At 39.8% G+C, this 24,186-nt stretch overlaps 1 protein-coding gene across 2 annotated transcripts in view; it reads left to right on the top strand.

Moving 5' to 3' along the window:
- Positions 1-8,174: 8,174 nt before the first annotated feature.
- Positions 8,175-24,186, top strand: part of LOC115221752 (thymosin beta) — a 62,267-nt gene continuing 46,255 nt past the window's right edge. Inside the window, exon 1 of one of the 2 annotated variants that reach the window (XM_029791967.2) lies at positions 8,175-8,312. The gene's annotated coding sequence lies outside the window, so the exon portion shown is untranslated. The remainder of the gene's footprint in view (positions 8,313-24,186) is intronic. The other variant, XM_029791969.2, reaches the window with a different exon arrangement.

Below are 24,186 nucleotides of genomic sequence, written 5' to 3'. Positions count from 1 at the left end.
AGCTCCAAAGAGCAGAGTCATTAGAGTAGCGGTAGACAGCAGCGCTCGTGGGCCACCAGAGGCTGGAAGGTGTCTGCGATTTGATTTTATGTCAACTTTTTTTTTTTGGAGGTGGTGGTTGTGGTGGTGGATGTGGTGGTGGTGGGGGTCTGCCTAATGTTGTTCTTAAGAATGATTTCGAATCGTATGTTAGAATTGTTACTATTTCTCTTGTTAATCACACAAACGAATCGCTTGAGAAACAAAAAGACAAAAAGACAAAAAAAAAGACAAAAAGACAAAAAGAAAGACAAAAAATCTATCTATGATAAAATTCTAAAGTTGTAAAGTTGAGTTTCGCCGGTCAAGAGCAGCTCTGTCGGTCGGTCCGGCGGTTGGTTGATTACTATTTTAATTTTCGGTGATAAGATAGACTTATCCTTGTTGATGCTGTTGTTCAAGGTCGGCTCTGATCGAATCAACAGACTTATATCTCGCTGGTCATTGGACGACCGGGTGTAACCCACTGATCCAAAGCACCGGTTGCCGTCCAGTTGAGGTCTCTATCTCTATTATATTCATGTATATATTCATAAATATAAGTACACGGTTGTGTGGGTGGGGTGGGGTGGAGCGTGTGTGTGTGTGTGTGCGAGTTATCAATTGATAAAGTCACAAAGCTTCAGAAGTCAAAACGTCTCCACTTGAAACAGATTGTGAGACTTTTGTTTAATGGTGATTCGTTATCAGCATTAAGTATTTCATCTTACGCATTAAACATAGATAACTTACACACATACACACATACATAGGCATACATATAGCCATATATAGAAACATACACATATAAATACATACATACCGGAAGGATAATCCCGAGGACAAAGAAATAAGAACCCACAATATGGTAGAAGCCGTAGCAACACATAACAAAAAGGAGAACTGGTCGAATGTACCAGTGAAAACCTCAATAAAATGTATGCACAACAGACCTGATATAATGGTTTGGGATAGAGAAGAGAGAATGTGCACAGTTGTAGAAATCAGCTTCCCAGCAGATGTTAATATAAAGCTGAAGATCAGAGAAAAAGAGAACACCAATGCTGAACTATTGAGGAATCCGCAGTTACTCTTTTCAGACTACAAGTTCAGGTTTATACCTGTAATTATTGGGGGCCCTGGGATATGTAATACACGGCCTAAATACCAATCTTGAGAAATTAGGCTTCTCAAAACCAGAAAGGAGAAAAGCTAATTCAAAGACTACTGATCCAATCCATCACTGGAACTGTAAAAATCTTTAAAACTTTCCAGAAGTTTATCATTTAAATGTATATGAGTATGTCTAGATATGCAACTATATGCATGGGAATACATACATATCTATATTTATATATGACGGGCTTCTTGCAGTTTCCGTCTACCAAATCCACTCACAAGGCTTTGGCAGGCCCGAGGCTACAGTAGAAGACTTGCCTATGGTGCCACGCAGAAGGGCTGAACCCTGAACCATAGATTACGATTATAAAGAAATTTGTTGAGAAAACTTTTCTGAGAGGGTGGGGGGAGGAGTTTCACATCAAGAAGGTCACGTGAATTGGAATTTCTCCTTCATGGGAGGAGCCTTTTCGGTAAAAATAAAATTGTAGATATTTTCAGAGGAAAAGCTGTGCGATTCAAGGGAGATTTAGCTGCTGTTTCTAGTACATCCCAAGACCACCCGCTGTTGTCACTCTCACACGTATTTATTGTTTTATCAATATTTTTCTCCCATTAAACAGATTTTATGGGATGAAGTAACTCACGCGTGGTCCATTGGTGGGAATTAAGCAACAACAAAAAATGGTAATTTAAATTTTCACCCCCCACCCCCACCTCAATCAAGCGAGCCGTGTGTGTGTGTGTAACAAAAAGCATTTTCTAACAGAAAAGTATGCTATTAAAAGGAATTATCTTTTACAAAACTCTTAAAAAAAATCTCTGTGGATAAATGCCATCAATGACCTTCTCAGTCTCTCCAATATCTTAAATTATAAACAGAAGCAATCGCAGGGTGGGGGGGAATGGGGTTGAAAAAAAGCATAACTTTTAAAACATTTTTATCTCCTATATATTTGGGAAATTGTGTCTGTGGGTGTGTTTGTTTGCGGAGTTGTTAGCTAACTCCTCCTACATCGTTTTATCGATTTTGATGAAACATGACACGTGAGTAGAACTCATGTCTGGAAACTTCGTGACATACTTAGACTGTTGAAAATCAATAATAGGGGCCCTGGAAGGGATCCTTATATCTACTACATATAACTAATATATTTTATTTAAATACCCAAGGGAAATAACCCATAGCCTCCCCACTTACAATTGTCAGTTTTAGCGAAGCGATCAATATTCAATTCTCACGATCAGCGGACTTAATTCTGCTAAACCTTATTGCACTTTCTTGATTTGAATGTCGGGTCAAGCGAATTTTCTGAAACTCCTCTCCCCCGCCTCCTCGGAAAATTCTTTCCCATAAATCTCTATATACAACACCTGCGTGGTATTTGTAGAAAATTTCGTTAAAAGGTATCCATTTCTCAGAAAGTTATGAGGCAACAAAGTCGGGTGGGGGTACACATCTGTAGTTATGCCTGTACGTGCTTTTTTAATGCAGAATTTAAGCCGGTCACTAACAAAATACATCGAAGTGAATGTGTGCACATACTTGCACTTACGTAATGAGTGCATATATCCCTTTAGTACATGATTGTGTATGAATTTTCTTTATAATTTTTAAACGATGATGGTTGTGGTGGAGGAGGTGGTGATGGTGGTGGTAGTGATTTCTTTTATTCGCCGCAGGTACATCAGGTGAGGAAGACGTTACAAGGACAGTTTACAGTTTGTGTGGTGTTTTAAATAAAGATATGAAATGAGGAAAGGGAAAGGAGGGGGGAAATGAAATAAGAAATATATAAATACACACAAAATATACAAATAAATACAATAGTTTGCGTGGTTTGCAAAGACAACGCCCCCACAAAAAAAACAAAAAAAACTGCAGATTTTTTAATCAGAAAGAAATGAATTTTGTGCAGTTGTTTATAATTATTTCTATGTTCTTCTATTATTCTATCCAGCATCCGCCCCTTTTCATACATCTGCCTGGGTCTGAACCCGTGTTATTTTATTTCTAATGGAAATTACTAAAGAAGTCAAGGATGTATTTCATGAAATTGTATTGGTCATTGGCGCAACACCAGTCAGGTTTCTGCTCGCTGATAACATAATGGTCTCCCAATATTCCAATATCGATAAAGATATTGTTTTAAATATTTATTTCAAAAAAATAAGTCACGATTCATGTAAACACCCCCAGCTCCTCATCACCACCACCACCATTGCACACTCTTGACATTTACCGTCCTGTTGTGAATTCACAACGATTCTGGGAGGGAAAAACAAAACCCCACAGGTTCCCACTGACCTAGTCACCACGGCAACGACCAATCAGAAAGGAGAACCACAACCTGCAACGCTGCGCTAATTATTGCGAATGACAACATCTGAAAACATGGCGTCGCCCACGTCGCTGATATATTTAGAAAATGTTTTGATCTAAATACAAATGTGTTTTTTTTCTTCTTATCATGATCTCGTTAAAAGTTCGCTGGTGACCGGGGGGGGGGGTAAGAATTGAAAAACGTCTAAATTCATGAATCGGATGAATGCTCAAATGTTATTTAGAAAGTAGAGAAACAACTTGCGTCCATATTAAATGCAGTCTGAATATTTTGTTTTCGTCAGGAGAGAAGACGGCAGTTTCCATAAGTCATCATTAAGGCTTCCAAGGAAGTGGGGATGATGGGTGGGTGGGAGAGAGGGAAAAGGGTCGGTGGTGGAGAGGAACCTGGCCCCGAATGCTTAGAACAAAATAGACTCCATTGAAGACACTCAAGGTAGTACCAGGAATGAACATGGAACGGACAGCACCTGTTGATTGAGGGATGTATTTCTTCACACAGAGTTAGCATTGCTTACTATTTTCTCTCACTGTCTTTAGGTGCCATGCCTAGAGGCAGCAGCAATTATGGACAATTAGGAAAAGTAGCACACATGTGGCAACAACCAGCACATGTCCTTGGTGTTCTTGACCACGTGCTTACAGGATCAGAACTGAGTTGCAAATATGCAAATGAGCTGAGGCTCTTACGATTTCGTTTAAAATATTTAACAAGTGGACGTCTGCTACTTTCGATATCTAGGGAAAGAGAGAGAGAGAGAGAGAGAGAGAGAGAGAGAGAGAGAGAGAGAGAGAGAGAGAGAGAGAGAGAGAGAGAGAGAGAGAGAAATGGAGGTGCGTGAATCCTTATGAGAAAATAGTGAATCCTCTGTGTTTAATGCTCATCCTCGGCAAGCGAAAAAGACGAGGTGATGTGTAATTTCAATGAGCGACGACCAGAGAACTGGTATTCGGTGGGTTTGCAAATGGCGAAGAGGGAAACGGGTCTTAGGAATTAGAGATACAGGTGAATATGAAAATGCACCGCCCTGGGACAAAATACAAGCTGTCCGTTGGATAAAAAAAAAGCATCAGACAACTATCCACCCGGTCTAAGGTCATCAGTGAAAACCTCAGGAAACAGTGGATTGGCGAAGGATTGATCCACTGGCCAACAGTGATGATTGCACAAGGCTGGGTAGCGGCAGCAGAATAGAGGAGAAAAGCCCTAAGGTTTCCTGTAGTAAAAGCATAGACAAAATACTGTCAGTAGATTTCCTGGGGCTTACGTTTAGGTTACCTCACCGTTTTCGATCCGACTCATTGTGCGCTCTGTGTTCAAATCCTACCAAGAACAACTTTGTCTTTCATTACTCGACTAAACTCCTTCCCTCAAAATGCAAGCCCTGTACATATTGTCTGGAGATAAAAGGGACTGTTGTAGACTTCTGACTCAAAACCCAATTCAGAAACCGATGATTACTTGAAATCCCGCCAAACCAACTTGGCCTTTCATTCTTCTGCGATCGACAAAACGAAGTGCTTGTGTCGACAGCATTAATTAGCCCCTCCTCTCAAAATTTCTGACGATGTGCTTGATTTAGAAACAATTATGTAAATGACTTGTACGTGCGCTGTTTGACTTATCAGATGGCAAATGAATGGATATGTCAAGAGGCTGTTTGTCAACTTCCAGTGCAATTGGCAACACTGTCATAGTTACCAGGCTGGTTTCGAGGTTTCAAACACAATCGCCTCATCTCATCCTTTCACTAAAGAACTGGGTTAGGGATGTTTTCGGCAGCCCACCCCCACACACATTCAGCTCCAGTGGTGAGTGGTGGTAGAAATAATTATAAGCGACCCGTTATTCAAAACACACGCATGCGCGCACACACACACGCACGCACGCATACACGAACGCACGCCCCCCCACACACACAAACACACATATACACACATACACGCAAACACACTCACACGTATGACAGGATTCTTTCAGTTTCTGTCTCCCAAATTCACTCTGAAGACTTTGGTCGGGTCGAAGCCATGGTAAAGGCACTTGCCGAAGATCAGATGCAATGGGACTGAACCCGGAACCATGTGGTTGGAATACAAACTTCTTACAACTCACCCAACCTGCGTCTATGCGTACATAAACACATACACACATACATACCTACACACATACATATATACATACATACGTACGTATATTTATATATATATATATATATATGGGAGACCCCATCGGTCATGAATGACCATGGGATTGCACCTAGAAAGTTACCTTCCGAGGCACAAGTCCGGGCAAGGTTGTTTATGGAAGACCAACAGTCGCCCACGCATCCCGGCCTCCCCTCTCCACGCCACCGATGTTATCCAAGGGAAAGGCAAAAGGGGCCGATACAGCCTGGCACCTGAAGAACACAACACGAAGCTCGGTCCGGGAATCGAACTCACAACCTCGCCATCGTAAGCTTGACGCTCTAACCACTGAGCCATGTGCTTTCACACACACACACACACACACACATATATATACATACGCACACATAGATATGTATACGTACATACATACGTACATGCGTATGTATGTATATATATCTATGTTTATGTGTGTGTGTGTATATATATATATATATATATATATATATATATACATACACAACAATAGAGAGCAATCGCCATATTTCATTCTATAACGGTTACTTCTGATGAGTGAAGGGTTTCATAATCGGACTGTTACCTAACACTCCGTTGAGCCCCTAGTGCGAAACCGATTGGCAAGATGGGCCGTAACAGATATACGATACTGTACTCTTCAACTAATATATGTATGTATACATATATACATATATATATATATATGTGTGTGTGTGTGTGTGTGTGTGTGTGTGTGTGTGTGTGTGTGTGTGTGTGTGTGTGTGTGTGTGTGTGTGTGTGTGTGTGTGTGTGTGTGCCATTCAATACATACATATGTATGTACCATTTAATAAAAATAACATGCAACATGAATTGTTGATTCAATTAAAATCGTCTCCACCTCTGGATGGTGTATCATGTTTACGAAATGGCAATCGTGACCAGCTGCACTTCAAAAAGGGAGATAATCTCAAGAATCAAGAATTCTCCAAATTAATAAATCACTAAGGAAAAGCACTTGTTTATTGTCTAAGAGATAAGAAGACAGCCAGAAGCGCGTTTCTGGCTCAATAGCCATCGTCAGCACAGCAATTGCCCGACCTTAAACTCCAGTAGACAAAGGACTTATATTTACAAACAAGAGTAGAACACATTTTTGCCTAATTATTTTGCATAATTTAAACAAAAATCAGTTAAGAAAGATAGGGTAAAGTAGCGAATGGCATGTATCCGAACAACGTACGACAAATAGAGATCTATCAAATACCATACAACATAAATTTTTAATTTATAAAAATTATCCTCGTCTCTACAGGATGTGTCATAACGACCAAATGACAATTAAGGCTCGGTCTACATAAGAAGGGGAGATAATTGCAACAGTTAAGAATTCTCGAAAGTTGGTATGTAATCGGAGGTGATGCTCCGGTATGGCCGTGACCCAATCTCAGAAATAATCTTTTATCATAATCTTTTGCTTATTTCAGTCATTGGACTACGGCCATGCTGGGGCACCGCCATGAATGGTTTTAATCAAGCAACTCGACCCCAACACTTATTTCATAAGTCTGTTACTTATCCCATCGGGAACTGTTATCGAACCGCTAAGTTATGTGGAAAGAAACAAACCAAAACTGATTGTGAAGCGATGGAGGAAGGGGGACAAAACACAGATTGGGCAGCCCAAGGTCATCGTGCCAGTGTGCCGCGCAGAGGAACTGAACCCAAAGTCACACAGCCATGCCTCCAATGCTTAGAAATGTTTCAAATTTTGGCACAAGGCCCGTAATTGTAGTGAGGAAGGATTAATCGATTAGTTGACCTCAGCGCTATTTGAACTCAGAATGTTTAGTTACGAGTCGAAAATAAAGTTGTTGTGCATTTTGTCCGCTAAAATACTGGCAACTCATCGCTTTGAAGTCAGTGAAATGACTGTCATAAGCTGCCATTGTAACTCATTGTTCAGTCAGGCTTATATAGGTACACCCCTCTCTCTCTCTCTCTCTCTTTTTGTCGATTAATCTAGAAACTGAAATTTTGTTGCTCTTCCTTCTTCTTCTTCTTCTTCTTCTGCTTTTTCATAAAAAGAAATAAACTTGAATGGCGAAAATAAAAGAAATCGCTTCAACTTTCAGGCTTTGATTCATTTTACTTTGTTTGGTAAAATCTCCATTTAAAGTGACGTCACGCAGCCATGTGACCTCCCTCAGCTTCAAACCAAATAAGGTAAGTCGACGTCTATTTGTCAACCTCGGACCACGTGGCCAACACAACTTTTTAGCGGTTCTTTAACTTTCTTCTCCTCCCCACTCCTTCGCTCAATGTTTCTCCCTTTTCCTCGACCTCTCTCCCTCCTCCTCATTCTCCTCCATTTCCTCTTTTTGTCTACTTACCCTTACTCCTTCTCCCTCTCCCTACCTGCTCCATCATCCTTTCTTCTCCTTTTTCCTCTCTCTTCCTTCTCCTTCTCTATTTCCTCTTACTCCTTTTCTTTCTCCTTCTCCCGCCTCCCTCCCTCATCATCCTTCACTCTGTCTCTCTCTCTCTCTCTCTTCAGCCAAACTTTTCTTTCTTTCCTTACTTAAACCCGTTCATTATCTTTTCCTTCTCTGATTTCTTTCTCGTCTCTCCTCGTCATTCGCTGTTTTTATAAACTTGTCGCTTACTTCAAACTTATTTTCTTCGCTCTCCTGTTACATTTAACCCGGTAAGTTCTTCCAACATCGTTTATCAAATCTTATAATATTCCCTGTCATTCCATAATCACTAAACCCAACCACTTCTTACATTTCCCATTCATTTGACTTTATCCTTCTCCCTCGTGGGGCGATCTTTGATTATAACGTACCACGCACAGATAATTATTTTGGAAATCGTTATTTGGCAATGAAGCAGTTTTAGGGATAATAATTATTATTATTATTGCTGTAGTAGAACGAAATCAAATTAGTAATTATTCTCTGTTGGGGGTGGGGTGGGGGCCTATACATATCTCATCGAATTGTATTCTTTTCATAAAATTTGAATTATTAAAATTTTTTGTTCTTGGTCTTCCCTCATTTTCTCTTCATCTTTTCCTGGCCCCTCAGCATTCAATATACTGTTCCATTCCATACACCCGCCCCAATAATTCTTCTTTTCATTAGTAATGCTCCCCCCCTCTTGCACCTCAATTCCTCTCCTTTGTGACAACAACAAAGAAATGATCTCCAATTTTATTTCCTTCTTAAAAATAATAACATAAACATTATTTCGCTCCCTTATTGTTTCTCTCAACATTATTTAAACGACGGTTGTGCATGTTTTCTGCCTTGTTTATTGTTTTTGTCAACTCCGTTCTTTGTTTACAATTTCTTTTGTTCAATTTGCTGAGAGAGAAAGAGAAAGGTCAGAGAATCGGAATAAAGTTGAAATGATTTCAGCACCGAACAACCAGGACAGCCTGAAATAACTAAACTTAACCGGAATGACTGAGTATGTATGTATGTATGCGAGTATCTGTGAGTAAGTGTTTATATAGAAAACTCTTTAGATCTGATGTGTGGAGGTCCTTTGTTTATCCGAAGTGCTTGTAGAGGGGGGGGGGGTAGTACTTTTTTTTAACATATGGATGCATTAAATATTAATACAACCAACAAAACTCAAGCAAGGAAAGCCTGTCTGTGTATAAAAAGTAAAAGTTTTAAATTATAAAACTTTACCGCCCTTGTTTTATGTCTGTATGTAACAAAACAAAATACATACACGCTCATATGTGTGTGTATATATATATATATTAGAAGAATTGAGGTAATCAGAAGATCGGATGGTTCATATTTGCAGATATTTATTTATATATTACATTTTTTACATATATATATCATATCATTCAGATCATTAGCGCTTTCTCCCATTCTAGTGGGGTTTTCAAATCATATATATATATATTTCTGACGCTGGCTTGGAAGTTGTATACATGTGCGTGTCTGTATGTGTGTATATATATATATATATATATATATAAATTGTGCTCCGTCCTTAGCAAATTAAAAAAAAAATATATGTATGTAATTAACTTACGAATTCGTATTTAGATTATAAAGGGACTCTGAATCCTATATTTCGATGGTTCTCCCTTGTTCGATCAGTCAAAGCATTGTCAGTCGCCCCCTCTCCATTTATCCCTTCTCCTTGCCCTGGTTATTCCTGATCGAATGGATCTTGGAATTCTTCTGACCGTCTGTCATTTAGCATCAATTTAATAACAGACTTCAGAAAAATGTATTTCTCAAGGGGAGGTACAAATCTGCATTTCGTGTGAACGAAAGGCATTGCAGGCTGATCTTTCGAAATAAGTACGTAAAATGGACAACAAAGGCTCAGCAGTGTATTTGCGATATATCTTCCATTCAACATTACTTCTTCCCTGTTAAATATATTTTGCGAATGAATCCTTCGGTAATTGGCGAAAAGTTGCTTAATGTTCTTCGTGGTTTCGTCTCTGCACCTGATCTTGGCTGAAATAATTGCGAGATCCTTTTTACATAGCAATAAATTTATCTTGGAAAGATACTCTTTTACTTGTTTCAGTCATTTGACTGCTGCCATGCTGGAGCACCACCTTTAGTCGAACAAATCGACCCACAACTTACTCTTTGGGTTAGTATATAGTTTAAGACCTGGTCACGAAAACAAAACTATATATTAACCATTCTTTGTAATACTTATTCTATCAGTTTCTTTTGTCGAACCGCTAAGTTACAGGGACGTAAACACCATTGGTTATCACGCAATGGCGGGACCACACACACACACACATACATATATATATATATACGATGGGCTTCTTTCAGTTTCCGTCTACCAAATCCACTCACAAAGCTTTGGTCAGCCCGAGGCTATAGTAGGTGTCCCACAGTGGGACTGAACCCTGAACTATGTGGTTGGGAGGCAAGCTTCTTACCACGCAGCCCCTCCGCCGCCTCGTTAAATATCTGCAATACCGATTTACTGTTTTTATCGCTTTAGCCATTCAGTTAACTATTTTTCGAACATTGTAAAGTACTTCTCCCGAAAGACGCCTATTTTTATCGAGGTCACCTATCATTTCAGGTAAGGTGTACGTCACCTATCATGTGTGTGTGTGGGTAAACTTTTACCAAATGATGGAAGAGACACTTCTCGAGGCTGTTTTAGGATCCCCGAGGAAGGCAGAGAAATTTCCCAGAAACATAATAGTTGGTCTTGGTGTGGTTTGAACTCTGCTTAGAAACCCTTAACACCTGTCACAAGGCAGTGATTCTCTTCGATGCTCTACCGACTCTCCCGGTTCATCATTTGCTGTTAATTATGTAAAACTAGGAAAATGTAATTATTTTAATAAGTTATGTTAGTTATCTCATTGAGTATTAACGAGGTTTGATTGTGTAAATAATTATTACAAATAACGATGTCTTGTTAGAATCGGTGGAGCATCAGACAAATCAGTCCAGGATTTAAAAAATCTTTTATTTTTTTTATCAATTTAACCTTTCTTTATATATTGATAAAATAGATTGTTGGCCAAGAAGAACGGATCTTTCGTTCTTTGTAGAAGAAAGCTTTTATGAGAATGGAGTGCGAGAGAAGAAACTATATCTTGTCTGAACAGAATGAATTGTGCGGGCATTTATATGTATGATGGATTCTCTTGTGGACAATAAATGAGAGTTCAATAAAATAAAGCATTGATCATGTTCTATGGACACGAACGTATCTCTTGGGGCATGATGGTGCCCTGCAAACCTTTATATATATATATATAATGTTTGTGTATGTTATATATGTAGGCATGTGTTTATATACGTTGTGTTGGTTGAACAGAAATAATTGGTATATGAGTAATATATATATTTAATTGGTAGAAATTGCCCCATTACTGAAAGACGTAGAGTTTGATGAGTGCCATGAATGAAACTCTCTCGGCCTTTTTAGTCACTTAACTTCCGATTAACAATTCTAACAGACACACGTTGGATCGATAATGTTGTGTATCGTTTCAGTTCCAGGATTTCCAATGCAGTTTGATGTCGCTTTTCTGGAGTTGCAACATCATGTCTGTCTGTTATAGTTTACCCTCAAGACACTTCTGATTGTATTTGGTTGGTGCCAGCGAAATGAAAACTTACCCTATATCTACAACAGTGTCTCTTAGTCTTTTTCTTTTGCTCTACTTCTCCTTTACCAGTTTATCCTCCCCGTTTCACACAGACAATCTTGTCTACAACGAAAAATATTGAAGAACTGCAATAAACTTTATATTAATGGAAGAAAACTAAATTTAGCAAAATAAATTGGTCCAGTAGAATCTCAATATTTTACCCCTGATGGGTGGCGGTTCCTCTAGGTTATAAGAATTGATGTAGAAATATATTTTCCAGTGTCTTACATTAGACGGTATGGTGAATTAACGAGAGATGGCTGCTGTTGCTAACAGGTTGGTCGACCACTTGCAGGCTTCTTGCCTTGACTATATATGTATTATACCATTCGACCTATATACATGTATATATACATGTGTGTGTGTGTATATATATGTATATATGTATATATAATATATATATATATATATATATATATATATATATATATATAGATAATATAATATATAATTACAAACATGCTTTCGTGGGTGTTGAAGTGTTGTGACAAACGAGGTTACTGGCGAGGGTTTGTCTGTTTGTCGTAGATTGTCCCAGTACATAACAAATTAAGTTACATGAACAGCGTGAGAATTCTCCTCCCATTCTATAAAAACTCGCTTCACTTTCTCTTAACATAGAATAAAGAACATTTCTTTCGTCTCCTTTCGCCGTTTTTTATGCTAAATATAACAACAGTAAAGTGTGTCATGTTAATACAAGCGTGTACAGACACTGGCTGTAGAGTTAAGAAGCTCACTTTATAACTACGTAGTTTGGGTTCAATCCCACTGCGCGGCGCTTTGGGTGTCATCTACTATAACCCTGGGCCGACCTGTGTCTCATGAGAAAATTTTGGCATTTTGCACCCCTTCTCCAACCTGTACACTTGCCAAGAGGTCTGGAAATTCACAGCACAGCCAGCCCCAAATTTCGCCTTACCCTTTCAGCTTTTAATACATTCTTGTTTCCATTTACTTGAAATCTCTCCTGTTTCAGATTTACTTCTTTTACAGATTATAAATTCGAGCGGGGTGGGAGTATTTTAACTGGCACCGATACACATAGGACGGGCTTCCGTAGTTTCCTAAATTTTTCTGAAGACCTTAGTCAACTGGAAGGTTAATACATTTTCCAAAGGATACTGGTTCGATTTCAGGGCCCCAAAGTAGATTTTTTTTTTCTAGGTCAAAGTTTTTTTGAGGGCAAAAAGTTGAATGTGATTACAGAAAGGTTAAAATTTTACAGAAAAGTCAGAAATCTTTTGGTATTAGTAGACAACGTCATACAGCCAATCACCGTTCCCTAGGCTAGACTGCAAAAAAGGGTGAACGATGTCATCTTTTAATATGTCTGCTGTTGATGGTTCTCTATCCTGTTAACATTTGATACACTTTAGGTGGTTAATTTTGCCATTCTTAAGAACCCAGTACTGTAACAGCTTGGTTTTCAAGGGTCCTCAACTATCCCGTATTCTGCCAAACAACCTCAGAGATTTGCAAGGTGTAGATGCCGAGGTCTTCAAAGAGCATCTGGGGAAATTCTTATCTGAAATATCAAATGAAACCTCATGAAAATAAGGGGCCCAAAGAACAGCAGCTTCACTCAACTTGCTCTTGCACCAAAAACAGTAGAGAAAAGAAACCTAAACACGCTGAAAGGCAGTACTCCAGCATGGCCCCAGCCTCTGGCTGAAACCAGTGAACGATATGTGATGGATCTTGGTTAATTCTGACGATGCCACATTAACCGTTTTATAGGATTTCATTGATATTCTTTTTGGTTGCTTTCATTCCTTAATAATTTCATTTTGTGGGGAAATACTCCGTTCTAGATAACTCCTGCTTTTTGGGGCCCCAGAAAGGATGAAACGTGGCCGAGTGTGACAGTGTCATGAAACCCGGAACTGCGAACATGTTTCTATGTGAACTTTAGGCTGAAGCATGACTTTGATAGAATGAAATCGTTATTGTTGCTTGTCCGTCCCTGTTCCCATGGTCATTATTCTTTCAACAACAATTACTTCTATTTTTGAGCAGACAAATTTCTCACGTTCATAAGTACACCATTTTGTATGAAGTTGTAGAAACATGATCCAACAAGAAGCTTTTTTTAGGGCCTCATTTGGCTTGCTAGAAATAACAGCTTTTTTTAGGGGCTTATTTGGCTTGCTAGAAATAGCAGGATTCCTTTTAAACTATTGATTACCATGCTAAAGGAAAGACAGGTTAATATAAAAACCAAACAGGAATGGTTGTGGTTGAAACACTGCTGATTATCAATTGGAAATGATTGTTTAGAACTAAACGATAATTTGTAGAAACACCAACTGGAAGATGAGGATGCTTTAAATATTTTTGCCCCAATAATCCTTTCTTTCTCCTTTGAGAATGCTTGCTTTATTCTGGGCTTAAATCAAGATTCAATACCTGTTTAAATCCGGGTTGATAATCCTTTAGTTCCAAATCTTAGATTTGCTGTTTCTCTTTTCCTTTCTCCTCACTCAGTATTTCAGCTCAAAAAAGGAAGAGAGAGTGGAATTATTGATGAGTTGGAAAGCAAAGCAGCAAGATTGTCAGCAACTTTCCACAAGTTTTCTAATTCCTTGAATGCAAAGGAAAGTCACAGCTGGGGCTGTGCCTTCATTTTTATTCTTCTGTCTCTCTCTCTCTCTCTCTAAGAGAGAAGTGTTCCTTTCTTGAGGTGTTAATAATTTGTACGAAATGATTTAGAATTAAAAATCAAAGCATTGTGTTGCTGTAGAATTAATTGCAAAGGGGATTATTTGCAAGGTGTGCACGCACGCACACACACACACACACACACACACACACACACACACACACACACACACACACACACACTCTCTCTCTCTCTCTCTCTCTCTCTCAACTATATATATATGAGTTTTCACATCTTCAAGGGTCTGCTGGACTAATTATGGGAGTATAATCACAAGCAACTAATTTTCAATAGTACTCAGATTAAGTAAATAATATTTATATAACCAATTCTTTGTTTGAAAGTAAATATAATAAACAAATGATGTTTGTTTTTATGATTGTATCCAACCATTTTACGATTCCTCTCAAAGGTGGCGCCAACACATAATGTGTGACTCTGCTGGGAGAATGATATAAATATGAGTGGAACTTCTTTCATGGTCTAGAATCCTCTGGGGTCACAGCAACCCTGAGGTCAAATTTTGATACTTGTTACAAATATAGTCCTTCATTTCAAGAGACAAATCTTGACTGTGGAGTTACCTGATCTATTTTAAAAGATGCCATCATTAATCATTATTCATAAAGCTAATAAAGAAGGGACCCTTTCAATTGCCTTGTTAGAAATAGCAGTTAAAATTTCAATCAAATTGAAGTCCATCGTCTAAACCAAGAGTTATCAAGCATTTTTTATTATCTGTAGACCCCCTTTAATTACTGTTTTATTCTGGTGGACAGCCATGACCATTCAACGTTTAAAAACTAGTTTTATACTTTTTTCGAAATTCCTATTCTGTTTTTCTGACATCAACTTGTGTCGGTTGAATTATGCAAAATGTTAAAGAAACCCAGCTGTTTCTTGCGATACCAGTCTATACATCTAAAACAAAATGTTTTTAGGGGCCCTTAAAATACTATTGTGGATCCCCAATTTGTTAGTTGTGTGGATTTCTCCCCCACCCCTACCCCACCCCGAATGTTATCTGGACCCTCATAGGCCATATGGGCCTCAGTTGAGAAGCACTGGTCTAAAAGATACATAGAAAAATATCCTATCAGACAGGATGGTCATATTGGAATGCTTATGATTATTTCTCCCCTCAAATCACATGACATCTGTCAGACTTGAACAACATGAATGTGGTCTCAAGTTCAGTCTTACTGTGCAGTACCTTGGGCAAGTATCTCCTACTATATCCTTAGGCCTATTGTGTGCTTCTTTGTCCCCACCCCGCCACTTGAAAACCCGGTGTTGGGTTATTTACGTACCCCTAGGGATTTGGTTAAAGAGACTGATAGAATAAGTACTAGGATTGATTTGTTTGATTATACACTCAAGGCGTTGCCCCAGAAGGGCTGCAGTGCCATGAGTGACACAAGTAAAGGGTAACATGTCAACTGATATTTGCTGGTAAATGGGGTCTCTTTTCAATCCCAGGTCCTTAAGGGTAGATTCAATGGAAGTTGTTTGTTTGTCAGCCATTGTTTGTTTAACCTGATTCAGCAGACTTCATTGAAGGCATTTCAGGCGTGGGGGGGGGAGCAAGCTTGTTTAAGGGTGTGGTTTGAGTGCAAGTGTCTACTATCTTTACAGGTTGAGAGACTACACTCTCTCCCCCCTCCTCTCCGTTTTTTGTGTTTAACAAGGACGTCTCCTCCTCCTCCCACCACTTCTAAAGCAACTCAACAAACTGGGTTACCATTGTACCATTGTATTAATGACTGAAATATACTAATGGGTGTAGTAGGCATGGCTGGAAATGCACTTCATTACAGAAGCACAGGAAGCCATAAGGTGGTGCAGAAGCACTCAGCTTTTAGTGCACTGCACCTGGTAGCAGAAACAGCTGTAAGCTAATGAAGGTCATTACATAATTCCTGTTCCCGTGTCATATATATATATATATATATATATATAATATATGTGTGTGTGTGTGTGTGTGTTTTATTTACTATTGAGTTAATTCTCATTAAACCATTTCAAGAGTTATCTTCTGCTTCCAAAACTCATTTCTTCCGATGTTCATCTTTTAACGACTGTAGATTAAGCTTCTGTAAAAAAAAAAAAAAAAAAAAATTTGCGGTGGTGGTCGTGGGTTTCTCTTGAAACTTTTTCAGTTTGGATCTTAAATTTCTTCAGACCATTTGATTCCAAATTTTCAGATTTTTTCCCCCCATATTTTTTTACACTGATGTAGCTTTGAAAGTTGATCACGAAAGTCCCATTTTTTTCATTCTGAAACTAAGGAAGTTTCAAGCATTTAAAGTTATGTAATTTTAATCAGGTTCGAACTTCCTTTGCGGACATACCGGAAGTTACAAAGCTCATATACAACAAAAACGAAAGCTTTGGGTGATCTTTCGATTTGCTAGAAATAGCAGCCGAATTAACTTAATCTACACCACCCGAAAAAACAAAGTGGATGAGACATTGTGCTACAGCACCGTTTATTATATCCGTGCTTGAAATAGGCCCCAATGCTTCTCACATTGAGAGTTTTATTAATAACATTTAAATTAAAATCAATCTCCACGGGTGTATTCCTTTATCGGACGACCGTTAAAACACCACAGTTCGATACCAGTTGGACTTTCTCTTTACATAAACAAATTTTGGTGTCGGAGAAAAAACTGGTCAGCAGTTTTCTTATGGCCTGAAATGTAGTGATGACCCTACGAAGGGGGAAAATGGTGTTTTTGTTAATTCTTCCCTTCGTATTGTGTGTAGATATTTTAGTCTCGTTAAAGAGTTAATTGAATTAAGATGTAATCTGTACAGCCACACGCCCTCGCGACTGCAGTGTAAGCACAGGCATTGTAGTGTGGTTAAGCTTACCAGGTGACTTTGGTTTCGGTTCCATTGCACGGCACTTGTTACAGCTAAACCCTCAGCGGGTGAAATTTGGTGAACGACGCAAACGACCGAATCCCTTCAACAGTTCGTCCCCGTTTTCGTAGGACAATTGGACCGTCGCCTGTTGCCTGCATTCGGGTTCATGTCACCGGTCTGAGAGTGACTCCACAAGTCTTTCTTCTATCAAACGCCATAGATGCTGATCTTCGTTCCAATTAGACTTATACTTCTACCCTCATTAATATTTAAGGTTTAAATAAACTTAAATGAACAGGAAAAAGTCGTGGTTTGCTCGTCCTCGAACACATTCGTAAATATTAGTCAACTTGTCCAATCCCTCATCCACTTGGCTTTTGGAAAGTTACGCTGTGCAAACTAATTTTTAAAAAATACTGGCATCGATTATTATTAAAAGATTATTATTATTGTTTTACTTCTCAGAACATTCGGTCTTGGTTGTTCTGGTAGATTCTGCTATCAGAGGTCTCACAGGTTCTCTTTCCGCACATTATAAGCTTGGTTGTTAATTATCGTGGGAGACATTCATCATCCAAGCACCAATCTCAAAGTCCTAGCTGTCCCCTGCAGAGCAGTTTTGGGGGCTTGCTCTGCTCTCATATCAATTCCGATATCTCTGACATATTTCTCAAACTTGGTTCTTGGTGCTCCAGGTGTCCTTTCAACTGCTCGAACGACTGACACTCTCCTCATAGTCTACATTCTTGCAATTTCGTCTTTTACTAGTCTCTACTTTTCAATCTTTTCTATTTCTTTGTCTCTTATGCGTGCATCTCCAGGTATTGTAATATCCATGATCTTGGTTTCATTTTTCTCCCTTTATCTACCACAGCAATATCTGGTTTCCGAGCCTCAATTAGGGAGTCGCATTGTATTATAAAATCCCACAGCATCTTATGTTCCTTGTTCCCAGTGACTCCTTCGTGCCATTTCCGTGCTCTGTTCAGGCCATCCTTTTCACATAGCCTCCACTGGACCTACTTAGCCGTGTTATCGTGTTTCCTTTTGTAGTGCTTTTGAGTCAGTTTGCTACACTCACTCACAACATGTGAGATTGTTTCGTTTCTGCTGCCACACATCCTACAAAGGAGCGATTCGTTACTCTTATCCATTTGGAACTTGGTGTAATTAGTTCTCAGAGCTTCTTCCTGGCCCCTCCATATCAATGCCTCACTGCATCCTTTCAGATCACTTTTTCTTAGCCATCTCCAAGTGTTGGTCTTGTCTCTCCTTCGATTTCTCTGAGCTATTTTGCCCATAACGTAGTTTCATTTTCCAGCTGTTTATTCTTCATTTTGTTTCTTAACTGTTTCTTAAATACATCACATTTTCGGTAGGAATTGTATTGTTAATTCTGACAGCGGCAGACGAGATTCCACTCGGCTGTTTGACAACACAGATCTTCATCGTCCCCTCTTTCTAGGCACATGCAGTCTGTCAGTATCGCATTTGAGATGTAGTTCTTTGTTTATTATTATTATTATTATTATTAAGGCGGCGAGTTGGCGGAATCGTTAGCACGCGGGTAAAATGCTTAGCGGCATTTTTTCCACTTACATGTTCTGAGTTCAAATACCGTCGAGGTTGACTTGGCCTTTCATCTTTTCGGGGGTCGATAAAAAGAGTACCAGTTGGATATTGGGGTCGATGTAATCGACTAGTTCTCTCCCCCAAAATTTCAGACCTTGCGCCTTAAGTAGAAAGGATTGTTATTAAGGCGGCGATCTGACAGAAACGTTAGCGCCCCTGGCGAAATGCGTAGCCGTATTTCGTCTGCCGTTACGTTCTGAGTTCAAATTCCGCCGAGGTCGACTTTGCCTCTCATCCTTTCGGGGTCAATTAAATAAGTACCAGTTACGCACTGGGGTCGATATAATCGACTTAATCCCTTTGTCCTTGTTTGCCCTCTCTGTGTTTAGCCCCTTGTGGGTATTAAAGAAATAGGTATTTCATCTGTCGTTACGTTCTGAGTTCAAATTCCGCCGAATGTTATTTTCACTGTATTGAATGTGCTTTACGCAGGATGTGCGCAGTGGCGAGTAGTTCTGCATGTCCTATACATTCGCATGTCTTGGTGTTTCGGTTATGTATTTGTCTGAATGTTATTATCTAAATGACAATATGTTTATATAAATTTCTAAAGCAAATATTTGTCCAGCTGGAATGTCTCTTTCCCCTTAACTCTGATAAACACTTCAGTCACGAAGGAGTGGAACTAGATGTCATCCTTAGTAGGTTTAACACCAAACAAACCTGTGATATGACATTCCAACCTTGCCCTGTCTCATCCACCACTTTTTTTAAACAGCGAGGATGGTATGGCTGATATTTCTAGCAGGTTCAATGTTCATCCAGAGGTAACACTTTTGGCTTGGAGCAGCCATGTCAAATCAACTTTTTCTTTTTTAAAAGAACCAAATATTTCCCTCCCTCCGTATCTCGCCCTCATTTTCATCACAAGCAAAATTCTGATCAAAGGGAGAGGAGATAACGTTGAAATTAAAAAAATCTAAAATGCTAAAGTGTTTCTCGTCACATGAAGGTTGTTCACAATAATTATGTTCAACTCTGGTTTTGATGATGAGCAAGTCCAATGGGTCAGTAGCCTCCCCTTAAATTTTCCGTTGTCGGTGAAGTTTAGAACTCTCATCCTTCACCCCTCTGGCCCCAGGGCTGGGGGACATTGGTCTGTCACTGGCTGATTTAAAAAAAAATCTTTTTCTTTTTGTTATGTATGTGTGTGATAGAAATATATAATGCATTTGTAGAAGCGTGGTAGTTTCAAAGAACAATAAGGTGGTTCTTTGGAAATAAATACCCAGGGGACTCCTGCTGAATAGAAAAAAAAGGGGGGGGGAGAAATTAAGCGGACGCTAATGTAATTAAAGGGTAGGGAGGTTTGCATTCAGAACCGTGTTACTTGTCCATAAAAATGTTTTAAAAAGCAACAAAAAAAGCAAATCTCCTTCCGTGTCTTAAATAGGATAAACATAGAAATATCGTTTGAACGGCACTTTGTACGGGAGACGCCTGCTGTTTGTAAATTAGGGGGGGGGGGTGACTTAACTTCTCTTCTTTCTCTCTCTCATACGTGTATTAGTGGTGCTCGCGCGCGCGCGTGTATTTATAATCACAGCTGAGACTTTTGGTTGAGGACAGTTGGTTCAAGTCCAAGTGTTAAGAGCAGAATTTCCTGTTTTATAAGAAGGAAATGGCTTAGCTGGGGGTAGGGGTAGCGGGTGATTAAAAATCAGTTTCCGATACTTCAAGCAGTTTTCTTTAACTTTTCTGAGATTGATCTCTGTTGGATGGGTGGAGATGGGGAAAGGATTTTAGAAATAGAAAATATTTGTTGCTTCTTTGAAATGGTGTTGGGGCGAAGGGGCGATCTTTGGACGTCGAACCGTCTGTCGTTCGAGCGTAGGACGGAATCTTCTTTTGCATTCTGAGTTCAAATCCGTCGTGGTCAGTTTTGTCTTTCATCCTGCCGGGATCGATAAAAATAAAGTACCAGTCATGTATTGGGGGGGGGGGGGGTCAATGTTATCGACTAGTCCCTCTCCTCAAAGTAACTGGTTTTTGTACATAGAAATAATTTTTGTTTCCGTTGTCTGCGGCCATGCTGTAGCACTACCTGGAAGACTTTCTCAATCGGACAAATCGACTTCAGTTCTCATTCTTTTACGGGGACGTAAACAAACCTATATTGGTTATCAAGCAATGTGACATAAGCACGCATGCGCACCCTTCCCTCATATGTTTGTATATTTACGACAGGTTTCCGCATAGTTTCCGTTGACTGAGTTCGTTCAGATAACAGTGGTCCATCCTGGCCTACATTAGACATTTTGCCCAAAGTGCTGCAATGTGGGATCGAAACCGAAACCACGTTTTTGCGAAATGATCCTCACCACAGTCATAATTTCTGATGGAAGGAACATCGTGATTAGGCCCTGGACTGAATTATGGATGAATTGAAATTTGCCTCTTAGTTGGTAGTTGTTTGTATCCAGGGTGGGGTAGGGTGGAGTGATTTTCAAGAAATTAAGATCGAATTTAACAGGAAATTAAATTTCGAGTCTTAAAGAATTGAAACGCGATCTCTTGTGGGGGGGGGCTGCTGCAATGTTTCGGTCTTTCTAAACCTCATCAGCAAAAGTCTTTTTGGAAATCCGTTTCCATCACTTGGCTGATTTTTACAAATGGGGAAAAATGTTATGATGTTTGTTGATAAGGGGGGGGGGAAGGATATGCCGAATTATAATGACTTTTACCTTTTAGTTGTTTGTCATTTGAGTGTGGCCATGCTGGAGCACCGCCTTGTTTTTAGTCGAATGAGTCGACCCCAGTTAGTGCTTGTGTGGTCATCTAATTTAAATCTGTCCAGCTGAGTTTTTCTCAGAACAACAACAACAACAACAACTCCACCCAGACTGTGTATAGAGTTCGTAAATCTGATCAACATTTCTCTCATCACCAATCGGCCAAATTGCTGTGAAGTCTACATTCGTTTCATGGTTTCCAAGACCAAAACCTGTTTGGAGTTGTCTCACGGAAATAACACATTACTCATTACTCTCTTCTTCACCGTGTCAATAAGCCAGAAAGTTGTGCTTCACAAGTTCGTTTCACAGCGATGCAGTTACGAGTTGCACTCAACTCATTATTTTTTTTTGTCTTTACTTGAGTGTAAAGGACGGGGCAAGGCCCATAGCCTTTACCTCACGCACCCTCTCATCTACACCATTGTGATCGATGCCATTCAGGTTTCTATTGACCCTTTATAAGACAGCACTCATGGGTAAAGACAGGAGCAGGCATGGGACTCCAGGGAGATGTTCTTTTTAGAAAGGAAGGACTGGGATGGGGGTGGGGAGTGATTAGTGTTGTGCCCCCTCACTCACCTACTAGATATAGCAATCAAACCTCCCTCATATTGCGCCCTCTTATCTACAGGATAAGTGCCTTCCTCGGTGGAGGCCATCAACCCAAACAGCTTTGGGAAGCAGAAGCCGCTGTAGAATAAACCGAGAGGAGACAGCTTGTCTAGGTTCTCTGACATTATCCCAGTCAAGCAGGTGACCCCATTTCTAGATTCTGGGAGAAGCAGCCTCAGCACTCTCAGATGGACCACAAGTAAGCAAGTGTATCTGGTCGCCCAACTCCTTGTCCATTAAATTTTGTTGAAGGAAACTTTAGAAGCTCATTGGGGGTAGAGCAGACTTCATCCATCTCTGTTTAACACTTGTATTTGGTTCTTGGATGTCAAGTTTTTTCTTCACTCGCAGACACTATTCCCGTTCACTACGTGATCGGCATCATTCCTCTAAAATGGTTTCAGCTCTTTAATCGAATGCGTCCTGTCTGTCACTAAAACTGTTTCCAGCTATTTCGGTTCCTATTTTCAAGGTCGTATTTTGGCCACTAGGTTCTCATGTCACTCTGTGTGTTTGAATTGGGTTTGACTCATATTTCTAGTCACTTGGACGATAACGTGCAGACTTCCTGTTGAGAAAGATAAAATTACTCAACACATCTGTCAACTATTAGTCATCAGTCATTTGGCTATTTTCGTCACCACTTAATTATTTCTAACCAACATTTTTTATGTTCCACTGCATTAACAAACTGACCCTAACCAAACGTTTGTTCGTTTCTTACCATTCTACGAAGCCTTCTGCAAAGGTCCGCCTTTGGACATTTCCAGAAACGTCAGCTCTTCTATGAGGAAAGGGTCCCTCGCCCGTTCCCGTCTCTTATTTTTACCTTTAGAAATGAATATTGTGAGTGATCCCTCACGATCCTTATCGGGATTCGTAAATGATTGAGGTGAGGGGAAGGAAGAGTGGGGATTATTTTCTTGACCCCGGAATGCAGAAAAGTGAAGTTGATTTCAGCAGGATTTGAATTCGAAACGTAAAAAACCCCAGTCAAATACCACAACGCATTCTATTCGATGCTCTAACGATTCTGGCTTCGTCGCCGCCTCATTCCATCTCCGACACCCGCCTCTCATTATACCTCGATGGTTGTTTACAAAAGGAACCTTACTCCATGTAGGCTTGTTATATACATCGACTCATTCTCTCCTTTGCTTGTGAAAACGAACGAAATAGGAATTCTTTCAAAGTAATTGAACTGTTGACGTTCAGTAAGGATTATCAGTTGTGTGTGCGCGCACACACACAGCGAGTTTCTGTACAGTTTCCCTTCTGCTGAATGTCACGCAGAAAGCAGGAGCCAAGCCACAGTTGTGGCAGAAACTTGCTCCCCGTGTCCCGCAGAAGTATTCAACATGGAAAATACGTGGTTGCAAATCGAACTCCATAGCCACACGATCATTGAGTCTTTTCCTTCTCGCGTAAACATTTCCATTTGAATTACTCTTTTCAAATGCTAGCTTCAGTGACGCTCTTTCGTTCTATGTACATATAATAAGAGACAGTGAAGTGAAAGGGAAACTGGCCAATCATTACACAGTAAACCAGTACTGATTTCGTGGATAGCAACGGGACAGCAGGGCCAGCAGGGCGTTAGATAGGAACGCAATAGAAAGATGGAATTTTAACCAAAATATAGCAAAATGGCTTGGAATTTCATTCTTTCATTCCGGCAAGAGTTTTTAACCTGGCATCATTTTTCCAAACAAAATTCTAAGAGAGGATGCGAATGGACGCTAGTGATTTGGCATTGCGGCTGACTGGACATTCATCATGGTTTGGAGATGGTACTTTTTGGCACTGGAGGGAAACATGCTCACACGTGCGCGCACCCCCCCCCCACATACACAGAGGGAGGTGAAGACTTTTCAATTTATTAATTGAACGC

This window comes from Octopus sinensis, linkage group LG18 (genome assembly GCF_006345805.1).
Source record: "Octopus sinensis linkage group LG18, ASM634580v1, whole genome shotgun sequence".
Taxonomy (NCBI): domain Eukaryota; kingdom Metazoa; phylum Mollusca; class Cephalopoda; order Octopoda; family Octopodidae; genus Octopus; species Octopus sinensis.
The sequence above is the reverse complement of the archived record's forward strand: the minus strand, read 5'-3'. Positions and strand labels throughout refer to the sequence as shown.